Genomic DNA, 15,276 nt, shown 5'->3' with positions numbered 1-15,276 from the left:
CTCTTACTCGATTCTCCTTTCACTGCCCTTTAATTTAAATCATACATGGACCTCATCTCTTATTAAACTAATAAATTCCCCACTAATCTTGTTACCTTCTCCTAAACTCAGCCTTATATTTATCACTTCATTATCTTTACTTTCTTACATTAATTATGTTCCCTCTTATCTGAGTGGAATCGCTCACCTCGTTTCTCTGGCGTTCAGCTGATGTAGCTCAAAAAGTGGATTATCAGAGGAGCGGAACTAGGCGACTGAGAGGCAAAGGCCATAAACAGTAATAGATGGTTAATGATTTGTGGTAAAAGCCAGGTGGATTTCCCGAGAGACAATTATCATGTGGTGTTGTAGTTAAACTGTTTATGAGTGGATTTATGGATTTGTAGCTGTAGAAATTTAAGAATTTAAGCAATCATATCATATTTTGTTTTCACCCATTCTCGGAAACATGGCGTAACTCTAGCAGTTGAATGTTGGCTAAAATTGGTTTTTGGTGATTAGTGTGCAGAATGAGCACATGCAAAGCCTTGCATAAAATTCAATTGTTCCATTACACACAGTCTAATTATGAATCTACATCTTTGCAAATCCCCCTCTGAGAAACAAATGATGTACATAACAATCATATTCTGCAATGATCACATTATCAGCCATAGTGAGATCTCCCTGGCTTGATTTGGCTGGCTGAGAAACACAGAGATACTAAGTAGTCTGATTCCATGTGTCTCCCCCTCATCCAATCAGCAAAGGCCAGACAGCACGTCTTCCTCATTTTATGCCGCCGCTCTATGATCAAATCAGTGGTTTTAATGAGGCAATTAAAAATACATAGAGCTGAGCATTTACAAACTGGAATACACTTAAGGGGCTATCAAGGACTCAATAAAGGCATGGATTTACTGTTATAGTTGTCATTTATCCTTATGATTGCTCTTTAATTGCACAAAGGCTAATTGTCTGCTGTTTTGGCTGCAAGTTGGCAAATATTGTTTTCATCATTTTCAACACATATGTGTGGGTATGTGTTGCCCCTAAAGGATTAGATTCAGTGGTCCAAGGGAAGTTATCCTTCTGCACCAGTGGGCTATAGGCTTCATACTGTATATTGGTGGTTGGACACAATAATAAAATGACAGATAGATACGACTTCAAGCATGAGAGCACTCTTCTTGGCTCTGGTATTGCAGGGAATATTCAATAAAGATTTTTTGGAATATGTTGTGATGCTATTAATTATAATAAAGTGGAGATTGTTTCCATTTTTGCATCTTAATACAGCAGCTTAGTGGTGAAACCTCTTTTAGTTGTCTTACAAGGGTCTATCATTAGTAATACTTTAATAATATCTCATATACTCCTCTAACAGCACATTTATATTTTCACACAGAGTCAGGAACAAAATAACAGACAAATGTGATAATATATTGCAGGTGAATATCGTAGATTCACACTAAATAATGACATCAAAAAGCTTTAATTTTTGGTTTTCCTTAGAGGCATTCATTCAATTTTGTGTATTACTTTTTGATGTGATAGTTTGTGGTATATTGTTTTAGTAGATTGCATTATATGCATTATTTGTCCACCGTCTGTAGCTGCACCACATTATGGGCACGGGAAAATGTTTTTTTGTGTTGCTTAAGTATCTCTTGAAGACAACATTGTAAAAGCTACAATAATGTTTTACTGTTTATACATTGAAAGGAATTATACAACCGTGAACAATAACCATCAGTTATTTGTTCAGTGTTTCATAAGAGGACATTAAAAAAATCTGAAAAGTAAGCCAAATAAGAATACTGTCACCTTCAGGCAATAAGGAAGATTTTATGTGTGTTTATGAGCTTGGAATGTTTATTGCAAGGATAGCAGAATACGTTCCAACTTTACATCTGCACAAAATCACCTTGTCAGGACCTGAGAAAAACTGTTTTATGACGCCATTTCTTTCAATTCAATCCTTAAATTCACGACCATCCAACCAAAGAGCACTTGTTTCAACTGGCTCCAGTGGCCAATTAGAAAGGTATGTGGTTGTATTTTGTATCTCCCACATGTGAATGCACATGGCTGGCCTGTACTTAATTATTAAAACAGGTTTTTGCAGATGTTTACAACCAACAATGGTACAAGCTAACAAAAAGTTGTCTGTGGGACATGCTAATATTTTTCCGCATTGTCTGAGTTAAAGACATGAATAATGCAGTGCACCAAAAACCTGCCACAAGGTCAGAACAATGACTCAGTTTTCCTTTAGGCATGTTTGGAAAGCAAACATTTATAACTATGCATTTTAAATAAAAAAGATAGAATACCCAAGCTCCCTCGTAGACTCCCATTTAATTTTGAACACCACTTCATCCCCTTAGGCACTTTTGCCATGCGTCTAAAATATAATGCCTTGCAATTACATTTTAGGCACCAGGCTGATGCTGTTATTCAGGTAGACTTTCAATAACTGCAAGTATTGGAATATGTTAACATTTATAAACCTTTGTAATTGCAAGTTGCAGAGTAATAAAAGAGTCTAAGGAACATTCATGTAGTGAGTTAAGTCAGACATTGCATATGCTCTGCAGAAAGCATTTAATGTGAGCACCATGCTGCTTGAAAGCAGGTGCTGTAAGTTGGAAGTCAGCCTTTATTGCAAATGTAAAAGGTCAATTAATAAAATGTCTCAGTTAAGGCTCACTAACTCATATTTAAATGCAAGATTATTATCGCCTGCAGCTTGTATTTGCCATGACTTCAGGATATCAGTGTAATTATGCTCACAGAGGCATGTAAGTCACTAGAAAGCCTTCAAGATCAGACACACCCTAGGCCACGAGTTCTTCAACTTTTCCAAGAAGGCAGACAACTCCAGATTGTCTACTGTGCATGTGAATGGAAAACTTTTTCTTTTCTTTTCTTATCTTTTTTCTTCTCTGTTTTTTGATGTCTTGTCTCTAAGTCATCTGATATAGTAAGCTGATTGGGTCTGGGACTGGGGCTTGCCTAGATCTCTGAGAGGCACAAAGACTGACTAGGAAAGTGAGCAGGGAACATGCTTCCCTGTGCTGACTTGTCATGCTGATCTCATGGGGAGCTATGCTGTCCCATGATTGCCGTGTCATAATGCACATCACTTGAACTGCCAGTTTTCAAAGTTGCCAGCCCAGAAACTATTACTCATTTATCCATTGATATATTGTTTTCCCTTTTGTTGCCATAATGAAAGACAGTAGTGACAAGTGTTGCAGCTCCTTTTTGACTCGTTTGACTGGATTCTTTTTAACATATATTTTCTTATTCATTGTGATCACTCTGGCAGTTGAGTGGAAGATACGCCAGTGCAGCAGCATTAAAAACCTGCAGTGAACACTGTTTGGAAGTAAGTTGACCAGTTTTTTTTATTAAGGCTCACTTTGATAAATAAGGCTTATTTTTCTTTAAGCCTGTTACATAATGCCAGTTTAATAAGTTCAACTTACCATGAAAGCATCCCTGCAGACAAGCTTGATCCTAGTTGGGTTTGTTTTCAGGCTTAGCTTCACCTTTAGCTTAGCTGGGCGGTAATGCAACGTTTTCTTCTGGTAGACCCGAAGCACACAACTGCAGCTCATGTCAAATTTATCCATTTTGACGAAGGCTGCAGTTATTTCCCACGTGAAATTCAGAGCTCAGACCTTCTCCAGGCTTAAGTAGAGTATGTGCACAGTATTCACAGTAGTAGCTTTTAAATAGTAGTTAAGTAGTAGCCTTTAAATACAATAAAAAATAAATTTTCTTGCTTTTGACTTTTTGAGTAAATTATTCATGGACTTGAGCCCAAGATGACACAGTTTCAAGGTGAGCACTGTAAAAACCTAAGCTACATGTAACAGTGGAGTTCAGCAGCATGGATATCACCTCTGCCTGTGTTCACCTGACTATACTGTATGTACACTAGTGTTCTCCAATGTGCTGCCACAGGATCTCCAGGGCTCTGCTTACGTTTTGTTGGTTTACAGTTAAATATTTTATTCTCCGTGCAGCGGTATATGTTTCATAGTGCTGCGCTGCAACTGTAAACATATCAGCCTTCATTGTGAGCTGATGAGATGTGTGTTTGATGTCTCATGCCTTTGTTTGTAATGAGAACACTGTTCACACTGATTTAGTCTAATCACATTAGCTCTGACTTGTCTAAATGTTTTAAGGTTTTTTTAAAGCGCCTATCTTGTTCTACTAACATGGGAAACAATGTTTCAAAACTAGGATAAGGTTTTTCTTTGTTCCTGTCACCAAGATATGATGTTTACATGACCGTAGACATACAGGAAATGCTCAAAAACAGACATGCAGACATTCACTGTCATGATTATGCTGTACATCATAATTGTCTGCACAGAAGAAAAATGCATAACCAAGACAAAGAAGAGAAAAACAAATGACAAGAAATTGTGCATGGGATTTTCAATACAGGAGAGGTGTGAGTCACCATTTCAGAAAAGAGTTCTTGTAAAGGGAAATTGTCAGTTGATCAGAAGGTCAGAGTAGAGGATTGGGAATGAAATGAAATATAATTCACTGTATAAGATTTGTTTTTTTTTTACTTTCACTGAAAGTAAACCCTAAGCTAGCAATCTCATGTTGTTAATGCTCTTAACACTGACAGTATTATAATTGTTTGTTTTTTTTTTAAGGCGTCAAACTCTATAGAAATATGTAGAGCTGAGTGGCACAGCCTTTGCCTGTCTTTTCATCTGCATTTCCACCATTTCATCTTCCTTCTATCCCACAGCCCTGACTCCAGAGATCAGGTTGATTAATGTAGGTGACAAACGACACTCATTTATCTCTTCCTCTGTCTCTTTCTCTCCTCCCTTACTATATTAATGACTGTAATCAACTCTAAATAAATAATTTGTGTCCCTCAGTGCATGAATCTCACCCTCCCACCTGTGGCAAATTCAAAAGTTGAATTTAAAAGTGCTCTGCAATGCACTTTCTTCCTCTCCCCAGTGTTCCCCTCTCCTCCTTTGCTTATCTTTTCCCTCATTTATCTTTGTCTGTTTCCTTAAAACTGTCTGAGAAACACCTTGAAGAGAGTGAAGGTGCGCTGAGGCGCAGCAGTGGGCCTGTCTCTCCCTTTGATTGGTAGAAACACTTCAAATGATGTGGTGACCCTCTTGTTTCCTGCTGTTGCATCATGGTCGTGTTGCATGCTGTTTACTTTCAGAGAACCAAAATAAAACAGTTGCTTTCTCTTTTGCCCCTTCTCTCCCTCTCTTTTTCTGTCGCTCCTTGAGCACTGCTGTGCAGCACTTATCTCTCAAAGATACAGTGGCTCACTTTCAACTTCAGTCAACTAATTCTACACTGAGTTGACTTATAACTTGAACCTTAACTGAGTGTTTGCAGTGATGCTGCAAGAGGAGTGGAGTTAGTTGAGTGGCTGATATTTGGAAAAGAACTCTGGGCCCATTCTGCTCTTTTTGTCTTGGTGTCTTTTGACCAAAGATACACACACACAGAGACACACACAGACAGCCTGATTAAAGTCATTTTTGAAGCAGTAGTGATTTCATCGTGGACTACTTATATTTCTGTCCATCCCCATTTACAAACAATGGGGGGTGGGGGCTCATGCATGATCACAGCCTGAGCTGTTAACAAATGACATTATGAAAAAGAATACATTGTCAAATTAAAGTGAGATCAACTAATGTACATTGTACCATTTAAAGGAATAAAAAGCAGACATTCCCTGGCACTTTTGCAATGTCATTAAGAGAAAGAGATAACGTGATACTCAGCTGAGTAGCACTAACATTCAATCAGATAGGACATAAGTGACAGAAAATGCCAGCGAAGACACTTTGAGGGAACTGCAGTATGGCTCATCAAGTTATCTCTGGTGTATAAAATGAGTCCCGGAGAGAAGCATGACAAATACCAGCATTTATAAAAGATCTTATAACAAGTGCTGTAAGGGGACCTGGCTGTTAGTTATGGATATACATTAATTGGTACGTTATGCGCGTACCATGGAGGTATACTATGATAAATAAAGGGTGCATTCTGTACATTTCACATTGAATGTTTAATATCACCTTCTGCTGTTCCTTTGGTCTTGTCTCCTCGCTGTGAACCACAAGGGCTCACTGGCTAACACGGAACCAAATCCAACCAGTAATTTCCTCAGTGGGAATAAAGCATTATTATATCCAAAAATAAGACGCAAGAGAAACATTTTACTTGACATTTGATTAAATATTTCTACACATGTGCCGTGCGTTGCGTAAGGTGGTTTGCACAAATCCCCCCTCAGGAACATTTCCCCTCACAGAACACACAAAGGCGCCCACTGGGCTTTTGAATATTCATTAAATTTGACATTCTAGACAGGAGGGGAACTGACAAGCATATCAGCCTGACTCACTCAACAGAATGCTCATCTTAATCCACTGATAAGCCGTGCCATGTTTGAATAACTAATCAGGAAGTTTAGTGAGTGAAATCCAGTCAAAGCCAAAATTAATTACCTGACACAGAAAATGTTTTGTGTACACTTTAACTGTAGATATAAAACAAAAGGGCAGTTTCCTACACTATCCATGTTGTTGAACAAAGTAATCACTCCTTAAGATGAAGAAGAATACACCATGTTTGCTTTCCATCCCTGTACCTTTGTGTATCATAGTATCTGTAGTGGTGTGGTACTGTTCCACTCTGCTCATTGCTCTTTGTATAAACACACAGATATACACACACACATTTATTAGTTTGCATACATGAAAAAGAAACCGTGTTTGTGGTCACATGACTAAGAAGGATAGCTCATTGGGCAAGTCTGTTTATATGTGTATGTAATGGTTGGTGATTACTTAGGCATAGCCAATGGGAGGCCTAAAGCCAGTGTAATCTTGGGAAATGTTTGTTGCTAGTCTTATGTTGAAACAAATTTCAAAAACACTGTTTCAAAATTTCATTTCAAGGAAACAATGACAGATTTGTTACTGCCTGCAGTCAGTGCCTGATTTGGTATCAGGAAACATTTTTGTCTGTGACTGTACATTTGTTTGTGTCAAAAAGAGGTTCCAGGAGCTAATATGTCTCCCACTCCCACTTTGTGTGTTTATGTGCTATTGTGAATGTGTGGGCACAGTCAGCAAGGCACTATAGCACCTGCTGTTCCATTCCTGGATGCTGATTTACACTGTCTTTCAAACTGGCCGTTGCCTAGCACTCAACACATGTTGCCATCCCACTCTCAGAAGCACATACACCTACATGCACTGTATGTGTGCACATAAATGCTTAATCCTCTGGCTCCATTTTCCTGTTTGTAGACATACTGGCAAAACAACACAAAAGTAATTGGCATGAAAATATTCAAAGACAAAGTCTTAATAGCTTAACATCCACACCAGTTGTTCATAAGTTGCATAAATGTATAAATTTGGATCAGTATTGGCCTGTATGCACACCCAGTAGTAGAGTGCTGTGAAGATGCACACACCCTGTAGTTATTCAGGCTTTGTTGACTTAATCTAAATTAGTAAACATTATATTCATACATTGACTGTGATAACCATATTCAACACTTATGAATACCCCACAAAGCAGGAGACTGGCCAATTTAGCTGCTACAACATAGCATCAGGTATTGTATGTCCCTGGCACACATGTTTTTTAAGGATAGATGCAGAGTTATATTGATGCCCTTGTACCTTCTATTATAGGACAAACCCTTCCGGGACCGCTATTATGACTCCAGTTGTAGAAAGTAGATTTTGCTGATGCTCCTGCTGAGGCCTGAGGTCTCCCCAACCTTTTAGTCTAGACTGTGTAGCTGTTGAATGGTCCCCAGCTGGAGATCCCAGACTGCTCCAATTCATAAAAGGTGAAAAGTGATTTAGCCAATGGCCAGACCCAGCCAAGCATTAACAGCAGCCAGAGAAATCTTATAAACAGCCATAAAATCCACATTTAACCAGCACAAGGACACTAAAGTCTGAGTTATATAACCCCGTACTTTGCTTAAAAGCTGTAATGCTGCATTTAACATATTTTGACCCAAGGAAAACTATAGAGTGATTTAAATGAGACAAAATATGGTTGACTTTTTCTCTACCTATAGCCATTTTTTGGCTAGAGAATATATTAGCTCTCACATATGCAAATATACATGGTAAGGGATCTATGCAGAAACAATTTGCAAGACCAGAAGGACACAAATCTTTATATTAATGTCACATACTTTCTCACCCACTCCTGTGATCTCTTATCTCCAGGAATGAGAGGGAAGGATAGTGAGGGAAAGAAAGGTGAGAGTGGTGGGGAGGCATAATCACAAAGCACATTGAAGCTCGTGTTAATTAAAAATTCATCTTGACCTGTTTGGGAAAATCAACCATGCATGCAGTGTTTACTTGGCTTAGCCACAGTTGTCTTTGTACCTATCCCCCAATCCTTTTACAGTGTCTTCTTGCATCATATCCTTTCACTGCTAGAAGCCTTAATTTAAAGCCTTCAATTAAAAATCTGAGATTGCAAACCCTTATAACTTTATTATGGCTTCAATGTTGTAATGTGCAGTAGAAATAAAAGTTACATGGGCACTGTTTTAATGTCGTTAATTACAGAATACAAATGGGAGAACTAAGAATTCCTTGAAGGATATGAAAAGTTTAATAAATTAGTTCATTTGTTTTTACTCTATTCAGAACTTGAGTATCAAGAACAAGAGAAGAACCCCTCCAACAGAAGCGCAGTAAATTGAAAGTCATGATGAAAGGACCTTAGTAACACATAATAAGTGACCATCAATGGGCAGGCTAGGGTAGGAAAATATAGCGTCAGGTGTTCAACACTGAATTAGAAATGTGAATGAGAAGCTCCATCCATTGAAAATGTAAAAGAAATCTGTTGTTTGTTGCAGTACAAGGATATTATGTTCAGTCTCCAGCTCTGCATCTGTGTAAACCTGCAGTATATGTTTTTTAAAGCAAGGTGTGAACAAAGCAGTCGTATTCTCAGCTTATAACTTATACATGTGTTATCAAACACTTATCTACTTACATGTACAATAGGTACAGTATGTAGGCAAGCAGGCAGACATTAGCATTTATTTCACGCTTGTCTCTGGCCGCCTGATGAATGTCCAATATTCACTTCCTTTCAACTCTCTTTTAGGACACTTTCATACCTGTAGTTTAGTTCATTTAAATCCGGACCAAGGGGGAAAAAAATCCATTGTTGCATATTAGTTCTGGTCCAGTTTGTGTTCACACTGACTTCTTACAAATGAAGGAAGAGGAGTAAATATGAAGTCATACAGAGTGACTGAGCATTATTAGGATCCACAACTCCGATGACTGACAGCAGGTCATGCTGCACGTAAATGCTTCTCATGTGCATATTTATGTTCTTTACTGGCTTTGAAAGCGCAGGAGGAAATAACACATTTTTAGCATTATTAGTGTTATTAGGCTGCAAATCAGTCACATTATATTTAATGAAAAACTGGTAGATAAAGGACAAAAAAGAGACATCAGCAATATCCTGGGGGTGTTACTGTGGGATTTCTATATCTTTTTAATGAACTTAATGAGCTGCCAAAGTACAAAGACTGCAGTTTTAACTGCTGCGTGTCTGATCAGTGCAAATTCCCCACACTGACATGCATGCCATCGTTACCATGTTGTTTACATGTATATATACATTACTTACAGAGATTAATTATATGATTGCTTCCTGAATAGATTTATTGGTAGTCTAGCTTTTGAATTCATGCGAAAATCACATCTACTATCACAAATTACTGTAGTTGGTCTGTTTGCTTTTAGACCAGAGTCTGCTCATTTCAGACTGTCTCAGTCCAGTTGTATGGTCCTTACCAGGGTTTAATTTAACCAAACCAAACAGGTGTTCAAGTTTCCACCATTTTCTGGGGTTAATTTCTGGCTAGTTAGCAGCTAAATCAATGTTCACCTGCTAATTCCTAACCTTTTTCTCTGCCATTTGGTGTTCGGCAAGTCGCTTTTTGCTGAAAACAGTCAAGCTCTGTGGGTTTATCACAGGAGCAACCCCTTTCATATAGTCATCCCATTGTTAAGATAAAATATGGATTGAGGCTTTAGGTAAGCAACTGTAACATTTTCTTATTAACAAGCATCCTTTTTACTACTCTTTGTCTCTGGCATATTTCCCTGTGACGACAGGTGTTTCTCTCACATACAGACATTTCACACCACATTGCAATCCTTAACAAAATAATAGAGTAAGTAAATCATGACTGGGTGAAACAAGTCAGATAATCATTGTTGTTGGATGTGTTGGGTTCTCTGTGCACCTTCTAGTTCTTTATGAATATGAGATAAAGACAGGGACTTAAAAATCACAACCATCACATGAAAATTCATAGGCAAAAATTAAATTTTCATATTAAAACATATTTCACTTTATTTTAAAACTGCTCAAAGAAGAACAGATCCTCAGGGACACTAGTTTTAACACTGTGATAAAGTTTGATAGTGTAGATACATAAAGACATGACTCTCTTTCTCATACACATTTCAGATCAAAGCAAATGAAGAGTATCACTGCATTGCATTAAATTTCGCATAAAATAACCAAATAAAGGAGAGATGTTTCACTACTGCAGAAATTATTAGAAATATGAGTCAACAACTTTGTTTCTATAAGTTCTAGTGTAAATGGACCTATAGCTGCCTACAGGGGTTTGTGTGAACCGTGACAACCAGAAATTAACATGTGACAGCAGGCTGGAATGAATGGGCAAAGGTGACTAGAGCATGTGCAGATTATCTCAGATCAAAAGCAGTGTTTTTGAACGTGGTAATGAACCCAACACAGTGTTGTAGCACAATGGTTAAAACATTACAGTTCTTGTGATAGCTGCAGGGCACCTCAATGGCTCAGCAGACTCGAGCTCATTGCAAATGCTGGAGATGATAAAAAGTTCAAATCTGACTCACGACCTCAGTCACATATATTGTACTATTATGCTTATTCTCTCGCAATGTCTTCCTCCAGCACATCTCTTCATTAGAGAGATATTCTAAAAGCTTTATTATGACTGCAGGATCCTGCTGAGGGAGGCACTCACGACAGCAAAGGAGATCCTGTCAGGAAGTGATTATTTAAATCAGTGCATCAGTTAACATGTCTGCCTAACGAGAGCTCCTGTTGTTATTGGTGACAGCAGAGTTACAGTGGGAGAGACATTTGTAGGAGCAAATTAATTGACCAAAAGCATTTAATCTACACGGCATTAACGTTAGCTACTATGTACAGATTGCTAACAAGATGAGGAATAAAGATGCAATGCAACAGTTTTTAGAGGACGAACCACTCCTCTTGTTATCGACAACTAGAAGTGTAAAATTCGTACGACGGGAGACATTTAACGCAATGAAAGTTATGTCATTTAAAAGTGAATTAGGTTTGCAACAGAGCCTTGATATTCCATGCTTTTCATGCTTTATTCTTTTCATTGTTGTCAGTTTTAACAGACATTCGGAACAAACATTTCAGAAGTGACTACAGCTATAATAAGCCTTTCTTCCATTTCGCACTTTAGAGGATTACTGACTGACACATCACTTAGAACAAAACTCCAAAAGGTTTTACAGCAGAAAAGAAAGGAAAACATCAAGTGAATACATCTACTGTTTAATTTTCCATTGCTGCATCACATCACTGTTCACTTGCATAAAGTAAAGCTACTCAGCTGACAAGTTTCCACCAACCGTTGCTCCACTCTCTGTCAGAGAGTGGAACAATCTTTTAAACTAATAACTTCTAGCTATTTTGTCTGGTGTTGTTGCTGCTGGTGTTCGCACATACATGTACAGAAGAGCACTAAATAGCTTTGTGGTCACTTCATATTTTCTTCTTTTTTTTTTCCCAGATTCATTTTAATTTAGTCTTATAGCCATAGGCACCATTCTTATGTAATCACACATTACAGCCCCACTGCAAAGGGAATATCAATTCATAGTGCTGTGACCAGGGGCCGGTTTCACAAACATATTGTCGGCAGGTCTGTAGTGTTGGTCCAGTCTTAATTTTGCTCATAGGATAGTCTAATGCAAGTAAGACCATTTCACAACAATAAAGACTGACTCATTTTAAGCCAAAAAAAATGTAAGAAATTACACTTACCTCCAGGCTAATTCATGCCTGAGACCAATGTTACCATGGTAACAATTAGTGACACCTATGCTGAAGAGTACAACAAAAGACAGGAAAATGTGGCTTGCCAACGTTGTAATAGAGAGAGAGAGGGGAAGAAGGTTTTAGAGACCACTTTCCAAATCAGATTTTTCTTTTTATTGTTACAGTCTTGGTGAATTACCCAAGTAAAATGTTCTTATAACTTGTAACAATTTCTGCTGGGGTAAATGGAGCGGAGTGGTTGGATGCAGTTCCTCGGTCGGCCATTTTTTTTTTTTTATTATACTTTTTTTTTTTTTTTTTTTTTAATTTGCCCAGAATTCATTGTACCACAGTCCAACTTAAGATAGTGTAGGACTAAACAGCTTTGTGCAACAGATGAATTTAGTTGCTATCTGAAGTCGGACTATTTGTTGTGTCTAAGCCATGGTCAAAGTCTATCTTTGTGAAGCCAGCCCCAGATCATGTTAGGATAATCTTTCATACCATCATATAATTATGAGGAAAGCCTGATACTGACCAAGTCAGAGTAGTTGTTATTAGTAGTTATCTCCTGTCTGTAAACAGGCCATAAATTATTAATAATGACAATAACAGTCATACCTGTATATTGTCTTCTACAACCTCCTGGAGTTCTACAGTATGCCTGAAATGTGTTGGGTATACACATAGTTTTTTTTACATTTCCCTCAGACTACATATTTCCAAGTTCTGAGATTCATTGTTGCCTATTTCCTGCTGTTTCCGAATTTCTTATACACCCCTGCTGAGAAGACAAGAAGAACATTTTCTGTGAATAAAACACAAATCTCTGAAAATATGCTGACCTGCACCCATGTTGGAAATCTGCACTATGAGCTGCATTATGTGGCAAGAGCTGAATTGCCAGAGAAAACTCGCTGGATGTCTGAGACAGCAACCAGCACAGCACATCTCCAATTTAAACCAGCTCTACTCTCTCTTCATCTCGCCTTTTCAAACTTAAACCTTCATTTTCCCTTCTTTCATTGCCCTCTCACCATGCTGCTGCCAACTGTCACACGCACACACAAACAACAACAACACACAAAACTCTCAATTGCCTTTTCACACAGTCAGTGGAGGAGTCAGAGGCTTAAAGGGTGAGGGATAGACTGAATAACGGTAAGGAGAGAGGAGAAAAGGAGTTTAATCCCAGATTGATGGCTGCTAATAAAGTTTGATTATGATGGACAAGGCACTCTGGGTTCCTAACTGACACTTGTAATAGGCTGGAAGCCTAGACAGTGAAGGAAGGGGATGGGCGAGAGACAGATAGAGACCTTCCTTTTGCCTCAGCGGGTTTGGAAAAGTGGTACATCACTGTCCAAATCACAAAATGAAAGTAACGTGGATGAACAACAGGCAAACTGCCATCGTGACCACGGTGCTTAATTTGGCTACTTCGTCAGTAGATTTATCAACTTTCCAGACCTCCCTGCCAACCTTTTCTTGACAAGCCACCAGCAAACAAATCTACTGAGATTTTTCAGCTGTTTGGAACGAAGTCAGTGTTTTGTCTGATGCAGCAATTGGCAGCAAGTAACAGCTGATGCTGAAGTGTGCTACTTGCTTTTAGATAACTGATGCCCATAGACGATAACTGATGCCCATAGACAATAACCACATACTTCTTGTAACAATGGCAATAATAACCAATAGATGCAAATTCTAATGATACAAGCTTTTTGAGATAAGTGCTTTCCTTTGAAAAGCATAACTAAAAGTGACCTACACGCATGCTTTTTCTTTGTGTTTCTTACTGCAGTGAGGACAACATGAAATATGGCTCCAATGGGATGGTAATGTTGCTCTGTTTGAGCTGTGTAAAAAGCTAATAATTACAACTTAACCAAAAAATTGTCAGCTCCTATTTGAGTTCTGAGCAGAGTAATGATAGCCCAAATACCCAATTTACAATTTTACAAATTAGATTCTGGTGCATCCTGAAATCTTTCAGCATTTTTTTTTTCTTTTTTTCTTTATTTTCATTTATCCTTTATTTAGCCAGGAAGGTCCCATTGAGGTACAACATCTCTTCTCCCAGGGAAGTCCTGGTCAAGATGGCAGCACAATCAGATTCACATTTTTGCTGCACCTGTTACAAAGTGTAATACACCATGATATCCAGAGTCTAGCTTTTTTAGTAGGGAAGAAGTTACATGCATCACATCACCGTAGTCACTTTGCACAATTTTCTTTCTTGCCTCGAATGGTTTCTTTTGGTCCTAAGAAATGACACAAAGAGATAGAAGGAAATTTTTAAATAGGAAAAAACAAATCCATTCCATTCCATTCCTCAATTCTGTTATCATTTTGTGGCACTGTGACTCAGTGTTTCCTGCTGGTTTCCAAAGCACTGCCTTTCCCTTTGGATATGAACTATCATAGTCACAATCATTTCAACTCAACTTCTGGGGGAACTGAACCTTAATGTGTTGGCCACAGTGAGAAGCTCATCCTGCATGTAAATATTATATATATATATAATAGGAGAACTGATTTCTCTTCAACATGGTTTAAATAAAAAATGAAATAGTTTCCTTTATTGAGAAAAGACATGAGCTTGAAACACCTGCATTTGTTTCTTTCTTTTTTTTATTTCCAATGTCTACGTATTTTACTTCTTGGAGCTTGCACACTTCACATTGCTCACTGTAAATATAGTTGCAAATAGAATGTAAATATGATTATTGTTGTTAAAGGGAATTTATTTCTTTTGGCAACCAAAATGTAACATCCTTAATGCTCTTTCAGAATGAGTACTTTTATGTGCGCTAGAAACTGTGTCAATTTATCCAAAATATTGTCTTCAACGAATTCTAAACTTTGTCAAACCCTGCATTTCTCTTCAAAGGACACTTTGTTTTGTCCTGAAGGCAAAAAGCATAAAGGGAAATGTAATTTAAATTAAAAGTTGTAGTTCTCAAAATATGAGCTCCAACCACAAGGCGGTCGTGTCTGATCATTTACTTTTCCTTGTAACAGTTCACAACCAATGTCCCTGCTTACAATTCATCTTTACATTGACAATCTGAGTATACGGACACCACGATCCACACACACTTTTTCTTGTGCGGATTAAACACA

General features: G+C 38.0%; 1 protein-coding gene across 1 annotated transcript in view; it reads left to right on the top strand.

Moving 5' to 3' along the window:
* LOC130166780 (zeta-sarcoglycan) overlaps window positions 1-15,276 on the top strand; it is a 341,932-nt gene that overhangs the window by 278,715 nt on the left and 47,941 nt on the right. The gene's annotated exons all lie outside the window — the stretch shown is intronic.

The sequence above is a fragment of the Seriola aureovittata genome, chromosome 3, assembly GCF_021018895.1.
Source record: "Seriola aureovittata isolate HTS-2021-v1 ecotype China chromosome 3, ASM2101889v1, whole genome shotgun sequence".
Taxonomy (NCBI): Eukaryota; Metazoa; Chordata; class Actinopteri; order Carangiformes; family Carangidae; genus Seriola; species Seriola aureovittata.
Note: the sequence above shows the minus strand (reverse complement) of the source record. Positions and strands in the feature narration are given on the sequence as shown.